Below are 15,280 nucleotides of genomic sequence, written 5' to 3' on the forward strand. Positions count from 1 at the left end.
AAATATCTTGTAGAGAAGACACCAGTAATGAGATATAAATCATTTGCAGAGAAAAAGGAGGACATATACGTATAATAACCAAGCCTCAAAAGGTTGCCTGGGGCTTTGTATAAGCTTAGGAAATTCAACTCAATATTACCTAACACATCTCCTTCTCATTACTTTTCTGTTTGAGCGTGAACTAAATTTACTACTTTTAGTCTCCAGGTAGTTTTAGTTTCTCCTATTCATCCCCTGTTTCCCTCTGTAACTTCTACCACAACTCCTATTCACTGGGAAAAGTTGGAAAAAAAAACTTCAAAATGAGAAACTAAGCACACCTCATGCCTCCTTACAGAAAGATATACAAAGATTTATAACTAGTCTTATAATTGATTTGGGTGTTTTACATGTATGAATTGTACTTTAAAATAGCAATGACACCTATGGCAGTTTCCACTGTTTGAGACAATCTTTGGTTACTTGAATTATATACTTATTTAAAGAAGCCAAATATGGCAATAATAAACATAAACACTGAAATGTTTATATGTCTGGTGTGCAGAGGAAAGCACACTTGTAATGGCTATATGAATATAAACCAACTCAGTACTAGATGTTCTGTCTACATTGCCAAAATTCTAAATATATATAATTTTTGCAGTCTGTAGGCTGGGTAGTTTGCAAATTGTTGGCTTTTGGTTAGGTATGAGTGAAAGGCTGGTGGTTTGTTTTTATTTTTTTGTTTTTTTTTTTGCAATAAGACTAATTAGCTAACTCTCAAAAAGTATATCTGAGGCCTTGAGAACATGCTATCTTGCTAAAGCCATATAAAGAGAATGACAATACAACCAATTCATTTGGGTTTTTTTTTTTTGTATTTTTAACAATGGAAGTTCTCTTGTGTAGCACTAAGCACATGGTGATTTTTATTTTTTAAAAACATGTTTATTGATGTTTTTTAGACAGATAGAGAAACATTAATGTGAAACATCGATTGATTGACTCCTGATATAACTGGTATCCTCATAAAAAATGACCAAGTGAAGAGATAAAGACACATAGGGAAAATGCTGTGTGATAACAATGGCAGAAACTAGAGTAATGCAGCTGCAAGCAAAAAAAAAAAAATAGCAAAGATTGCCAGAAAACCACCAGAAGTTAAGAGAGGCAAGGAAAGATTCCCCTACTGATTTCAGAGGATGACCCTAATGGCACCTTAGCCATCAGAACTGTAAAACAATACCTTTCTGTTGTTACAAGCCACCCAGGTGTGGTACTGGGTTATTGCAGCCCTACGAAATTAATGCAGGGTTTTCTTTTTAAAATCAATCATTTATCATTGTAATTTTTGTCTAATCATACACTTAGAAAATAAACTGCAAACTATGCATCAGGAAATATGATAGTGTTGGGGATATATTAAATAGGAGCAGTCTCCATTCCCATGAACTTTATAATCTCATGCAATGAATTAACATTAATTGAACAATCACACAAAATAAATATAGTAAAATGTAGGGAAATATGTAGGGAGACATTTGGGAAATATAGTTTCATTTCCTAAATGTCTCCTATCTCTAACAATTTGGATCTCCACCAAGTTGTTCACAGAAAAAAAAGTCTCAGATGCTGAACAAAACTTCAGTTCTCAGTTCTCAACCAACAACCCTTTCATGGTGATACTTGTATAATCAGTCATACATCCCTCAGGCAGAAAACAAAGGAGATTTGGTTTTCAAACAAATCACTTCTTAAACAGCCTTATTAAGTTTGAGAACTGAGGTTCCACTGTAATGTATATTCAGCATATTGTATAGGTTACAGATTTCACTCCCAAAACATGTATGCAAGAAATAAAACACTTTTTATAAGGGACTTGAAGTTATATTATGAGCCCTCATTCCATTAAATGTTTCCTCATCTTCCCATTGGGTTGATTCGGAGTTTCAGCATTAGGTTGGGTTTATGTGGTTTGTAATTATCAGTTGTAGAGGGGGAATATTTGTGCAGGTCTTGATTTATCAGGCTGCCATCTGCTAGGACATAGTTTACTTTTATGTTATCTTTTCTTTAAAGCCCCCAAAGCACCATTAAATGCTGTTTTATCTCTTATCCATAAGACTGTATCAAGTTGAACCCCATGCCTATTCCATTGGTAACATATTGCTGCATTAGGGTTTTGCTGCCTTCCCGTATGCTACTACAGAAGGGGGATACCACTTTCTTCTTCAGACATCCCTAAACAACATTCCAGGCAAAGGGAACAGTATGTGTGAAGACCCCATTGTAGGCAGTTAACATGGTAGTTTGGGAATTAAAAGATGGCCAACGTGGCTGAAACACCCTAGAGAATGAGGGGGATACTGCATTGAAATGATGTTCTAGATCATAGAACTCTATAAGCAGTGCGAAGTATTGGAGGCTATAGTAAGGATTAATGCTTAACAATTAATGCAGTGAAAAACAAAGGAATGGATTTAAGAGTGGCATGACTGAATTTGCAATTTGAACTTATTACTATGATTTGGAATCTGCTGAATGGAAAGCAAAAACTTTAGGGAAGGGGGAGAGTGGAAACAAGGAGATAGGTTAGTTGACTGTCTTGCCTATTCCAGACATGATAACTTTGGGTAGTGTATTGGAAATAGAGCTGGTTATACATAGATATATTTAGATAAATTTAGGCAGTGTACATAAGGCTTTGGTGATGGATACATTATGGGAAGTCAGGGGGAAAAGGTGCTAAGAGTGACACTTGTGTTGCTTAAGTTCCAAACTAGATAGGGAATACTTCCCTCCAGGTGTATGTGTGTGTGTTTGGTGATGGTGATGGTAGAGAGACCATTATTTCATTATTGGACATGTTGAATTTCAGGTAAAATTGATATTTTGAGTAGGCATAAGGAATTATGTCAGCACTGAGAAGTGATCTGGTCTCTGTCTTTCTATCTAAATATCAAGTGTACATAAAAGTAAATCTGATTTAGCCAGAAGAGAACTGGAAAATTCACTAATACTCTAATAACAAGGTATCAGAAGAATATAAGAAAAAATCCATTTATAATTACATCAAAAACATAAAATACCTAGGAATACATTTAACAAAGATGAAAGAACTGTACAACAAAAACTATAAGATACTAATAAAAGAAATTGGAGAAGACACAAATAAATTAAATAATATTCTAAGATTATGGTCTGGAAGAATTAATATTGTTAAAATGTCCATACTGCCCAAGCAGTCAACAGATTCAATGCAATTCCTATCAAAATTATATAATGGTACTTTACACAGATATAGAACAAACAATCCTAAAATTTGTATGGAACCACAAAAAAACTTAGTAGCCAGACAAAGCAATCTTGAAGGACAAAAACAAGGCATCATGCTCCCTGATTTCAAACTATATCACAAAGTTAGTGATAAAAACAGTATAGTATTAACATAAAAATAGAAACATAGGTCAGTGGAGTAGTATAAACAATTTAGAAGTATAGCAACACAAATATGGTTAATTAGTTTATGACAAAGAAGCCAAGAATATGCAAGTTGGAAAGGACAGCTTCTTCTACAAATGTTTTTGGGAAAACTGGACAGCCATGTGAAAAACAATGAACCCCAACCACTATCTTACACTATCTACAAAAATTAACTCAAAAATGGATTAAAGACTTGAATCTAAGACCTGAAACTATAAAGTTCCTAGAAGAAAATATTGGCAGTAATCTCTTTGACATTGGTCTTGGTGATAATTTTCTGGGAATGATTCCAAAAGCACAGGCAACAAAAGCAAAAATAAACAGTTGAAATCACATCAAATTAAGAATCTTTCACACAGCAACGGAAATCATCAATAGAATGAAAGATCAACCTCCTAAGTGGGAGATAATATTTTCAAATGATATATCTGATAAGAGGTTAATATGCAAAATACAGGGTCCAGCAGAACAAACACTTGCTTTTGTGTGGATGGCAGGGTAATCACATGAGTGTAATAATTTATAGTTTTAATTTAAACATTTTACCTAAAATGTCATATGGTGTGCTTCAGTGTGATATCATGTTACAGAATTACATGCTTATGATTCAGTAATAAAAGATTTTGTAATAAAAGAGACTTTTTTTTGTGCCAGACTGTTTATAAGAAATGCAAATAACTCAATAGAATAAAAAATACTCATTAGTATAAAAAATCAATGAAATAAAGGACAGAGGACCTGCATAGACTATTTTTTTCCAAAGAAGACATACAGATGCTAACAAGTGCAAGAAATCATGTTTAACATCAGGGAGATGCAAATCAAAACCACGAGATATCACCTCACAGCTGTTAGGATAATTATCATAAAAAAGACAACAAATAAGTGTTGACAAGGATACGTAGAAAAGCAAACCTTTGTGCACTATTGCTGAGAATGTAAATTGGTGCAGCCACTATAGAAGACATTATGGAGAGGGCTGTCGGCCCAGTAACACTGAGCAGCAGGGTCAGCGCTCTCAGGCAAGTGTCAGAAGAGCTCCAGGGAGCACAGGGCAAAGGAGCTAGAGATGAGTGTGAACCTAGCCCCTGAGCCACCACCAGCCCCAGGCAACCTGCAGAGTCCCAGCCATGAAACACCAGCCCCTGTGCCTTGAGGTGGAGACCTTCTGCCAAACGTACCCGAACATATCTGGATGCCAACCTTTTCAATGACAGTGTGCTCCAGGCCATGCTCAAGGCGGAAGAGACCTATGCATCCTCCATGTCCTATTTCAGGTGTGTGCAAAAGGAGGTCCTGCCATCTGCATGCAAGATTTTGACCATGTAGGTGCTGGGGGTTTGCAAGGAGCAGAAGTATGAAGAGGAGGTCTTCTAACTGCCCATGAGCTACCTGGACCACTTCCTACCCCTGGAGCCCATGAAGAAGAGCGGCCCGCAGCTGCTGGGGGCCACTTTGCCTGTTAACGGCCTCAAAGATGAAGGAGCCCATCCCCCTGACAGCAGAGAAGGTGTACATGTACACTGACAACTCCATCTGGTCCAACGAACTGCTGCAAATGGAGCCGCTGCTGGTAAACAAACTCAAAAAGAACCTGGCTGTCATGATCCGGCACAATTTCATCAACCACTTCCTCTCCAAGATGCCAGTGGATGAGGAGAACAAACAGATCATCTGTAAATATGGCCAGACCTTCATCACCCTCTGTGCCACAGACATGAACTTCATATCCAACCTGCCCTCCTTGGTCCTCCCATGATTCCTCTCCAAAGTGATCACGTGTGACCTGGGCTACCTCTGGGCCTGCTGGGAGCAGATCAAAGTCCTGCTAGAGTCCAGTCTGCACCAGTCCCAGAAGCAGAGCCTGGACCCCAAGACTGCTGAGGAGGAGTGGGGTGGGGGGAGGGGAGAGAGAAGGGGGGAGGAGAGAGGGAGGAGCATGAGGAAGAGGTGGACCTGGCTTGCACACCTACTGAAGTTTCAGACTTGAACATTTGAGGTTGCCCGCAGCAAGGGAGGGGCCAGGCCCCAGGTCCCACTTTAAGCAACTAACTGCTCCTCCCAGGACAAATCACTGCGGAAGGGGAGGCTTCCTTCTCCTTCAGCTGTTTTTTTTTCTTTTGTCTTTCTCCCTTCTGTCTCTGATGTAAGTGAAAGAAAAAAAAGATATCACAAAACTGCCTTTAAAAAAACACAAAAAATAATATTTGCATAACCTTGAGCTGAGTGGGATGGGAAGAGGGTTGTATTACCAAAACAGAGGATATTATACCCCAATTTTCATGAGTGTGTTTGTGTCTCTGTGTTTTGAGAATACGCATTAACATAAGGAAGGAGTCCAAAGGAGAGGCTTAGATCTGAATCTCTACGTTTAAACCATAACAATGTTCTTAAAAAATACAAAAATTCAATGAACCATTTTTAAAGTAGAAATGTGTGTTTAGATAGGCGTGTTCTTGTGCTTTTCTTATGGAGCACTGCAGGCATCCTGCATCTTACTTGCTCATACAGGTAGTCACTTTATGTTTTTTGTGTGTGTTTAGTTTATTTGTAGGTTAGCATGTAAACCTTCCCCTCATTCATGGTGATGGAACCCATTGGGGAGTGTAGTGTATTTGAGCACCACAGGGTGCTAACCATCTTGCTGCCTGTGGACCCGCCACATAAGTGGGTGTCTGTGTGGCCAGTGGAGCAGTCATGGGAAACTGATGGTTCCCTCTCTTCCATGCCTCCAACAAGCTTTTAGAGAGAAGCTGCAACAGCAACATCATAGAGTCTATTTTTATAACTCTCCTACGGTGAGTACAGCCTGCTTAATCCAGGTGAAATCCATAGCTTCCTTATTTACACTCCATGCTGTAGAATCATTCCATTTCAGAGTACTTTTGGGGTACTTCTAGGGAAGGTCTCTTGTTCATGTTGTGTGTGGAGGGGGGCAGTTTCTTAATGAAATGGTTTGGGATATTCACTTGCTCGCATGCAGATGGGGCCAGTGTGTGGCCAGCGGTGGGTGAAGTGGTTGCTTAGAAGACCAGGATCCACTCCAGGAAAAAGTGTGCATCCTCACATTGCTATCACGACAGTCTTTTTTTCTGTAGAAAAGTTGGAGGTTAAGAATCCTTTGATGCCAACTGGTGTTTGAAAGTAGGGGCCTTACATGTTCGTCTTAAGAACACATAGTTTAACAGTTAGGAAGTTTTTAAAACACTAAAATATATTAATTTATAGTGAAAGCTAAAAAGAATATTCACTGCAGAGGATGTTCCTGAGGCCAGCATGATTTATGAAGTAATGCAATTTCCCTTTGATTTAAACCCACACATACCTGCTGCCTTTGATGGGGCAGGTTTAATACCATTTAGAAAAGGTAACTCCTTTCATAGGAGGGGGGAAATCCCCAGAAAAAAAACCCCACAAACACAGTGATTCAGCCTGTTTGGTGTTGCCCAAAGCAATCTAATCTGAGAGGCATCAGAGTTCCCAGAAAATTAGGGTGCTCAAATCGAGCTCGGTTCTAGCACATTCTTATCCCCTACTTCCTCCTTTAAAAAAAGTGTTAGCAGCCTGTAGACAGTTTTCACATCTTGGCTCTGTACCTTTGATCATTACTGAGTAGGGTGTGTTTGGTGGGAGGTGGTGAGGTGGGCAATGGGAGGGGATGTAAGGGAGGGAGAGTGGGAGGCTACACAAGGGGTGGGCTGTGGCCCCATTTCCTACTTTTCTCATTCATTCACTGCTACTGATGACTTTCCTGCACAGGTGGGAAACAGATTCACAATGTTTTTCTGGACCTCTTTCACACCGTTGTGCTGCTATTGGAGGATCAGGGTTTTTTGTTTTGTTTTGTTTTACAATGTTATTTACTGCCATGTAGTTCTAATTTTCTCATAGAAAAAATGTATTACAGATGCCTTTGGTATTGGTAGACATTTTTTATGTTATCGATTTTGACAATGTGATTACTGCTCTATTCCAAAGAGGTTGCCCTTCCACGATACCTCATGCTTCACTTAACCATGGGTAGACCAGTGGCTAGGCTCTGTCTGTCCCACAGTCTCCTGCTTCTGCAAACAGATGTGCAGATGAGATCCTCAAATAGGCCTGGTCGGGACGGGCTCCAGCTGTGGCCACCTGGTGTCTCTGAGAATGAGCCCATGTCTGTATCCTCTCCCTGCTTCTGTTATGATGGACTCTCCACCTGACCTGGCATTGACCATCCTGTTAGTTTATATAACCATACTGTTCTTGGCATATATCTATGAAAGTTGCATTATTATTATTATTATTATTATTATTATTAATGAGTATGTTTTAATGTGCCACTGTGGTGCTGTGCTTAGCACTTGGTCACTAGCTTCTGGAGTCATTCAGTTCCAGGTGTGTTGAATTTGTTGTGTACCCCTGTTCTGTCTGTTCTGTTCAGGGCCTCATGATGCTCATTTAAAGAGGCTTTAGATCTCACTGAAGCCTGCCCACAGTGCTATATTCCCCAATCAATCACCGAGCACTCTACCAAACCAAAAAGATTTACATATTTGGTGACCCCGCCCAGTGGTGTGGCTGGTGTGCTCCAAGGCCCCGCCCTGCCTGCAGGATCTCTGCTTCTGCTTACCTCAACCATTCTGGCTGCAACCTCTGTGTCCGAACCACACCGGGTCCTGAAGGCACAGTGTGTCCTAGTGGAGGGCGAACATCGTGTACTCAGAGGCCTGGGGTGGGTGTGAGCACAGCGGTACCTGTCCTGTGGCTAGCGTATCTGTGACAGTCTCTGGCATGTGGGTAGTTGGGTCTGTATGTGTTTTGAGTTGCACATCACAGTGTTTCTCAGAACAGACCTGTAACTGGCATGTTTCCAGAGGAAAACAAGATGAACATGAAACGTCTAAAAATAAAATTGGTAACTACCCCCCCTAAATGAAGAAAAAAGGAGACATTATGAGGGTCTCTCAAGAAATTAAAAATAGCCCTTACTGGTGTGGCTCAGTGGATTGAGTGTCAGCCTGCGAACCAAAGGGTCGTGGGTTCAATTCCCAGTTAGGGCACATGACTGGGTTGCAGGCCAGGTCCCCAGCAGAGGGCATGTGAGAAGCAACCACACATCGCTGTTTCACTCTATTTCTCTCTTCCTTCCCCTCTCTCTAAAAATAAATAAATAAAATATTTAAAATAAAAAAGAAATTAAAAATGGAACTACCATATGATACAGCAATTCTGCTTCTTGATATATATTCAAAGTAAACAAAAACACTAAATAGACTATATTCCCTATGTCATACTTTACATACCATTACTGGGAATATCAGGGGGGAACATTTGATACAATATATTATTTTCTAACTACCATGCTCTATATCTGAAACCAATACAAAATAATATTGGAAATAAACTGTAATTGAAATAAGTAAATAAATAAAACTTTAGTAATTTCAAAAGATATATGCACCTCCATGGTCATAGCAGCATTATTTACAATAGCCAAAATAGGAAACAAGTGTCACCAATGCATATAATATTTGATGCTGAGAAAGAATTTACCTAATAAGAAGGTCTCCTTGAAGTAATCGGACCCAAATTCATAATCAGAGTCTAGTAGTAATTTTTGTACTAAAGTCTTTTATGCGCACCACATAATATCAGATAAAGACCACAGACTGAGCTGCCAAGGCTCCTGTACTGTACTCCAGCTGTCTAAGCTGATCCTTCTTAAAGGAATTTCTGGTATCTCAATTTGCCCAATGGGCTGTGATATGCTCAGTTCAATCAGAGCTGCAGGGCTATATTTTCATTTTCACATTTACTAACCAACCACAGTAGTTCCACAAGGACCAACCAGGACAGTGCTTTGTGGACCACTCAAACTAATGTGGACTTGGAATGCTCATTTGCATATAAATGAACCAATCAGGTAGCTGGGGTGGAAACTTTTCACTTTATAACTCAGCTTTACCCTCAGTCTTGGTGGAACTCAGTTTTGGTTTACCACAGAATACTGCTTTTCCCCCAGCTGGAGCTGGTCTCATTGGAGCTGTAACGTATGGCTTATTTGAGCTGCTAAGACTCATTTGAGCTGCCGTGGTGCTTCACTTGAGGCTGTTTTCCTCAAACAGCTTTCACTAGAATAAAGTTTCTCTCTTCAAATCAGGGACTCCTGGGCACATTGAATTTGTAGCAGTGACCTTTTGTGGATACACACACAAATGGAATACTATTAACCCATAAAAAATGAAATGTTATTATTTATAACAACAGGGATAGACTTTCCACGCATTATGCTAATAGAAATGTCAGATACAAATAGTGTTTGACCTAATTTATATGTGACATCTAAAACACAAACAACAATGTGGTGAAGGCTAGGGGGTGGGGGCTGGGTGGAGGGGCTAATGGAGGAGAAATTGAAGACATCTGTAATAGTGTCAAGACTAAAAAAAAGCTCATAGATACAGAAAACAGATTGGTTGTTGCCAGAGGCAGCAGGTGGTAAATGAAATAGTTGAAGGAGACAAAAGGTACAAACTTTCAGTTATAAAATAAGTCATGGGGATATATTATACAGCATGGTGAATATAGTTAATTCTTACAAAGTAAGCCTGATTTCTCCACCTCTTGGAGGAATTGCTTACCTTATTAGTAATGAACTAATTGTATAGTGGCATGAAAAGGATCACAGAAACATTTGCCTTTGAATCACTATTACTTATTGAGTGATCCTAGTTAAAAGACTCTTAAACATTCTGAGGTTAAATGTGTTTATAGTTAATGTAGATACACCTAGTGAGGATGTATCCGTACCTCTGGGCTTTTATGAGCATCAAATAAGACAATGTATACAAATGTATAAAACATTACACTGAAATTTCAGAGGTAACAGGATAGTTTTGGTATCTGTTAACTAACTTTTAAATTAAATTGATAGATTGTGAAATTTATCAGGGGCAGAAGAATTATATAGTCCAACACCCTTAGTTAACTGATAGGTGACTGAGCCACAGAGAAATTATAGGATTTGCCCAAGGTCACACAACTAGTTAATGGCAGAGTTGGACTCCTAATGCTTCTGAATTGCAGCCATGACCCTATTCAGTTCGCTGGATATACTTGCTTACCACTTTGGTCATCTGAATATTGCTGCACAGAATGTCTGGAAATGCTATCGTTATTAATGGCATTTTGGAAGAATGTTTCATGTCAGGCAGGGGGAGGGAGAGAGAATGAGAATGAAGCAATGATGCAATCCAGTATTGATTTTTTTTTATGTTCAGTCTTGCCAAGAACATCTTCCCTTACAAATATTTGCCTTAAGTAACAAGGTAACACATTTATAACCCAAAATTTTAGTTTAAATTATCTTGTGTCTTTTGTGGACATATCAAAAATGCCAAAAAGTTTTGCAATAAAATTCTTTAAATCACTGCTATCTGGGCAGTTTTATACTTTATATTTTATCTGATATATTGCAATATTGAGGTGAGCCTTTAGTATCAGAAAAGAGGGATTCGAATTTCCAGGGAATGTTTGAAGACATTTGTTGATAAAGTTCAGAGAAAACTGTTATGCTGTGGGTCTTATCTACTTTGAACTGAAATGAAGTAGCTAAATAATTTTGTTATCATCATCTGTTAGATCTAAAGTACAGCTAGAGTGACACTTCCCTACTATTTTCTTTCCTGTTCTTTTAAAAAATGTTTTAAATTCTAGGGAGCTCTAATATTTTTTTCTCTCAACAGGTTGGAAATATTATGAGATTAGAGGGAGCTTGTTTATTTTATTCTTGAACAACCCCCTCCCATGTTCCCCTCTTCCAAACATACAGCACACAATGTCAGTCCATTGCTTAGTACATTGAAATTACTTGATACAAAATAGTTGAGTTTATTTCTATGAGATATCTAATACAGAAATCTCTGTCCTGAGAATAGCAGTTGCTAAATTGGTGGTTCAGTAATGGCAAAATCAGTTTGTCCAACATATTTTAATGGGTTGGGCTAAAGCTGTTATTTAAGCAAACAGATCAGTAGAGCCCAGAAGAGCTGCTCCAAACCACAGGAAAGTCGGACGGCTGGAACTTTGTGATTTAAGGTCAGTCTAGTATTAGGGAAAATTATTACAATGTGAAAGTGGAAAGGGAAGGCGGGCAAATGTGGAATTAAGAGGGAGCTATGTTTTGGGGAGTATGCTTTTATGAACTGCTTTTATGTGTATGATTTGAAGTGGAGTTTTCCAGTATCCAAGATAGTTTATTTTCCTCTTCTAGAGGATCTCTATCTCTGAATCACTTTCTGAAAATAGTAAAGAAAGTTTTATGCCTGGGCAAAGCAAAGGGTATGTAGTAATTGCTTCAAGTACCCAAACACAAGATAATGGTCTTATTTGATGTTTCTGCCCTATGAGAGAGAGAGAGAGACAGAATGACAGAGACATAGAGAGGTAGAACTAGTTGTTTCCTCCCAAAACAAGTTCAGTCGTTGCATAGCAGATACATGCACCCTTACTTGGCCATGGGGTAATTGGTCATTGTAAGGATGTATGTAGGACTGGGGACCAGACAGTTGGCTTGGATCTTTTAGTGAGATGCCTTGCAGTAAAAGGTGAACACTCTTCAATAACTTAGACTTAGATTTATCAAGAGATAAATCCATAAATAACTTTGACGGTGTGTGTTAATTCTCTGTCTCTGTGTGTGTGCACGCATGTGTGTGTGTGTGTGTGAGGTGCTAGAGAAATCCTCTCCTGGCCAGAGATTATAATTATAACTTGAAACATATGCCCCATGGGAGGAAGGAAATATCCCCCTCAGAGACATAGACACACTCCCTCTCACTGCTGCTTCATTTGGTACAAGAGCAGTACTGTTTCTGGCAACACATGAGCTGTACTACAACAACTGTTTCAATTTTTGTTCTCTGGTTAAATTTAGTTCAGTTCATAACTAAATTTTCCCGTGTTCTTTATCCTCATACTTTTATTCCTGGCCATCTAAACATAAGGATATTTTTGGCACCCATGTGGTTCTAGTGTGATGTTAAATGCACAAAACTATAAAATCTAGAATCTTTTCTCATTGTTTTAAATCTAAGGTCCTGAAGCATTCTGAGAGGGCTATTTAATTGAGGGGGTAGTGCATTAAGTTAAAACTGGAAATATGGACCGAGGACTTTAAATTTTATGCCTGTTTTTCTCACAGAAATATTGATTCATTTGGATTAAAATGAGCAAATATGGTACTCCATGACTATGCTTATGAGAGGGCATCTGCCACATTAACAGATGAAGTCTTTTCCCCCCATGGGAGGCAGAGTACTGGATTCTACTGTGACCCTGGCTTGTTGGCTAATGCTAATTTAGCTGCTTAACTTCTCTGTGCTTCAAATTTCTTATTTGTAAAGTAAGATAGTGGAACTAGATAATCCCTATGGTCCCCTTCAGCTCTACTGTTAAACAATTACCTAAATACAGAAAAAAATTTCCCTTATCATGTTTGCTGTACCCTGAACCTATGGAATAATGCTCCCTAAGAGCTTTGTTCTTAGGATCCAGTAACACAAATACTGGTGAAGTGAATGGCAGTTTTTTTGTTTGTTTGTTTGGCATTTAAAGAGAACAATTATTTGTTAGTAAACGATTTACAGTATATAGAGCAAATGCTCAAATGGGCCAATCTTTAAACATGGCAAATCAGCTCATCATATGTAAGAAAAAGCCAAATATCCTAATATAGAAAACACTGTCCTCTAATCAAAGAGGAAAAGACTATGCCTATTAAGAAAAAACAAGAGCCACAGTGGATGTAGCTCAGTAGATTGAGTGCTGGCCTGTGAACCAAGGGGTCCCTGGTTTGGTTCCCTACCAGGGCACATGACTGGGTTGCAGGCTGGGTCCCTGGTGTGGGGTGCATGAGAGGAAGCCACATGTTGGTGTTTCTTTCCTTCTTTCTCCCTCCCTTCCTCTCATTCTAAAAATAAAATCTTTAAAAAAAAACAAATAAGAAAAAATGAAGAATATAGTTTTAAAACCTAAATTAAAAAAATTTTTCATTCACTATTCCTAACCTCTCATTCAATACAAATTTTAAAACTATCACTGCACTTCAAAACCTCATAAAATAATATGTATTAGTCTACTAGTCTTTCTAGCTGATCTCCTTTATTCTAGTCTTCTCATTTTTTCTCTAGTCTACATAACACTACCCAATGCATCTTTTGAAAGCATGATTTGCATAATCTCATCCACCCTTGTTCAAAGAAATCCTTTGATTAACCTAAATGAAACCAAAACACCTCAGCTTGAAAATAAGACTTTTCATTGATATATTACCCTATGCCCATTAACTTCATCCCATTCCTCCCTGACTTAACTCTATTCTGGAAATATTTGCTTCATTTATCCCCAAATTTTATTTTGTTGACTCTTATCTTTATGTTTTTCTTACTAGACTCTGTTGTATTTTTGGATTTTTTTCAGCTAATCTATTGACATCACAGCCTCCAAAATCTAACATTTGATCCTTTATCTTAAAATCCACCACACTCTGATCACTCCAATGATTTCTGTTAACTAGTAGTCTAACTCACACATTTGATTGAACTTTCTTAAATTTCAAATTTTTCTTAAGTATTTCACATTTACTGAAGAAACTGTAAATAATGAAGATACATAAAAAGAACAAAATGTAAGACTAATCATGTCTTAAAACAGAGCTTCTCAAACTACAAAGTGTAGAAAACCTCTTTCACTGTTTGTTAAACAACATAGGGAATACAGTCAATCATACTATGTATGGTGTAAGTTTAGGAGGAACATTTTGAAAAGTATGATTGTCTAACCATTACACTGTATACCTGAAACCAATACAAAATAATATTGAGAGCAAACTGTAATTGAAAAATAAAAATTAAAAAAACTTGAGAGTCCTAGACACCACATCCAGATTTTTGATTCAATTAGTTTATTGCGGGGCCTGAGAATCAGAATTTTTCAAGGGCTTAAGTGGTTCTGATGCAAGCAGTCTCCAGAACACACTCCAAGAAACATGTCTTAAGTAGGTCAGATGTCCCTATTATACTTTTTCAAAGAACCTATTTTAAGTTTCTAAGTCACTATTTAAAGTTTCATGAGTGCAAGAACCATATCTGTCTTGTTCACCACTGTATCCCACAGGGTTTGAAGGTACTGAATGCTTGAAAAATACTTCTTGAAGGAAGAGATGGGTTGTTTTTATATTTAATTCCTTTATTTTTTTCAAATTACAACAGTAACTCATGTTTGCGGAGATCAATGAAAACATAGATTTCAAAGACATAAAATGAAAGCCTATTTTATGATGCACCATACTGCCCACTTCCTTCCCATGTTTCTGAAGTAATTAATGGAAGCCTGTTTGTATCCTAGCTCTTACTATATGAATTTGTTAAATTAAGGAATAATGAAAGCAATTACACCACCAGAAATAGAAACTTAGCATTCCCATATATTTACTATAATCCCAGACTATTAAGGCTAGTAGGAAATTGAAAGAACATAAGTTCAACACCCCTCATTTTATAGATGTAAAATTTGAGTACCAGAAAAGAAAAATCATAACTTTAATGTATATGTAGAAGAAGACTCATCAGGATTTAGATTAGATTAGATATGGCAATATGGCAGACAGAAGCACTGAAAGAAAGGAATTAAAAAATAATTTTAAGTCTTTCATTCTAGAAGAGAGGGTAAATGATGGTGTCAAAGGTAGTAAAAGCCAGAATGGTGTCTGAGAGTTGAACTGAATTTTTTTAACAGGTTAAGTCTCAAGTGTCAGGAATTCACACACAAAAAAGGG

General features: G+C 38.0%; 1 pseudogene; it reads left to right on the top strand.

Annotated features, from left to right (window-relative positions):
• Nucleotides 1–4,592: 4,592 nt before the first annotated feature.
• On the top strand, nucleotides 4,593–5,460 carry LOC119035405 (G1/S-specific cyclin-D1-like; annotated as a pseudogene).
• The last annotated feature ends 9,820 nt before the right edge of the window (nucleotides 5,461–15,280 follow it).

Source organism: Artibeus jamaicensis, unplaced genomic scaffold, assembly GCF_021234435.1.
Source record: "Artibeus jamaicensis isolate MK-2021 breed Jamaican fruit bat unplaced genomic scaffold, CSHL_Jam_final contig_241, whole genome shotgun sequence".
NCBI classification, from domain to species: domain Eukaryota; kingdom Metazoa; phylum Chordata; class Mammalia; order Chiroptera; family Phyllostomidae; genus Artibeus; species Artibeus jamaicensis.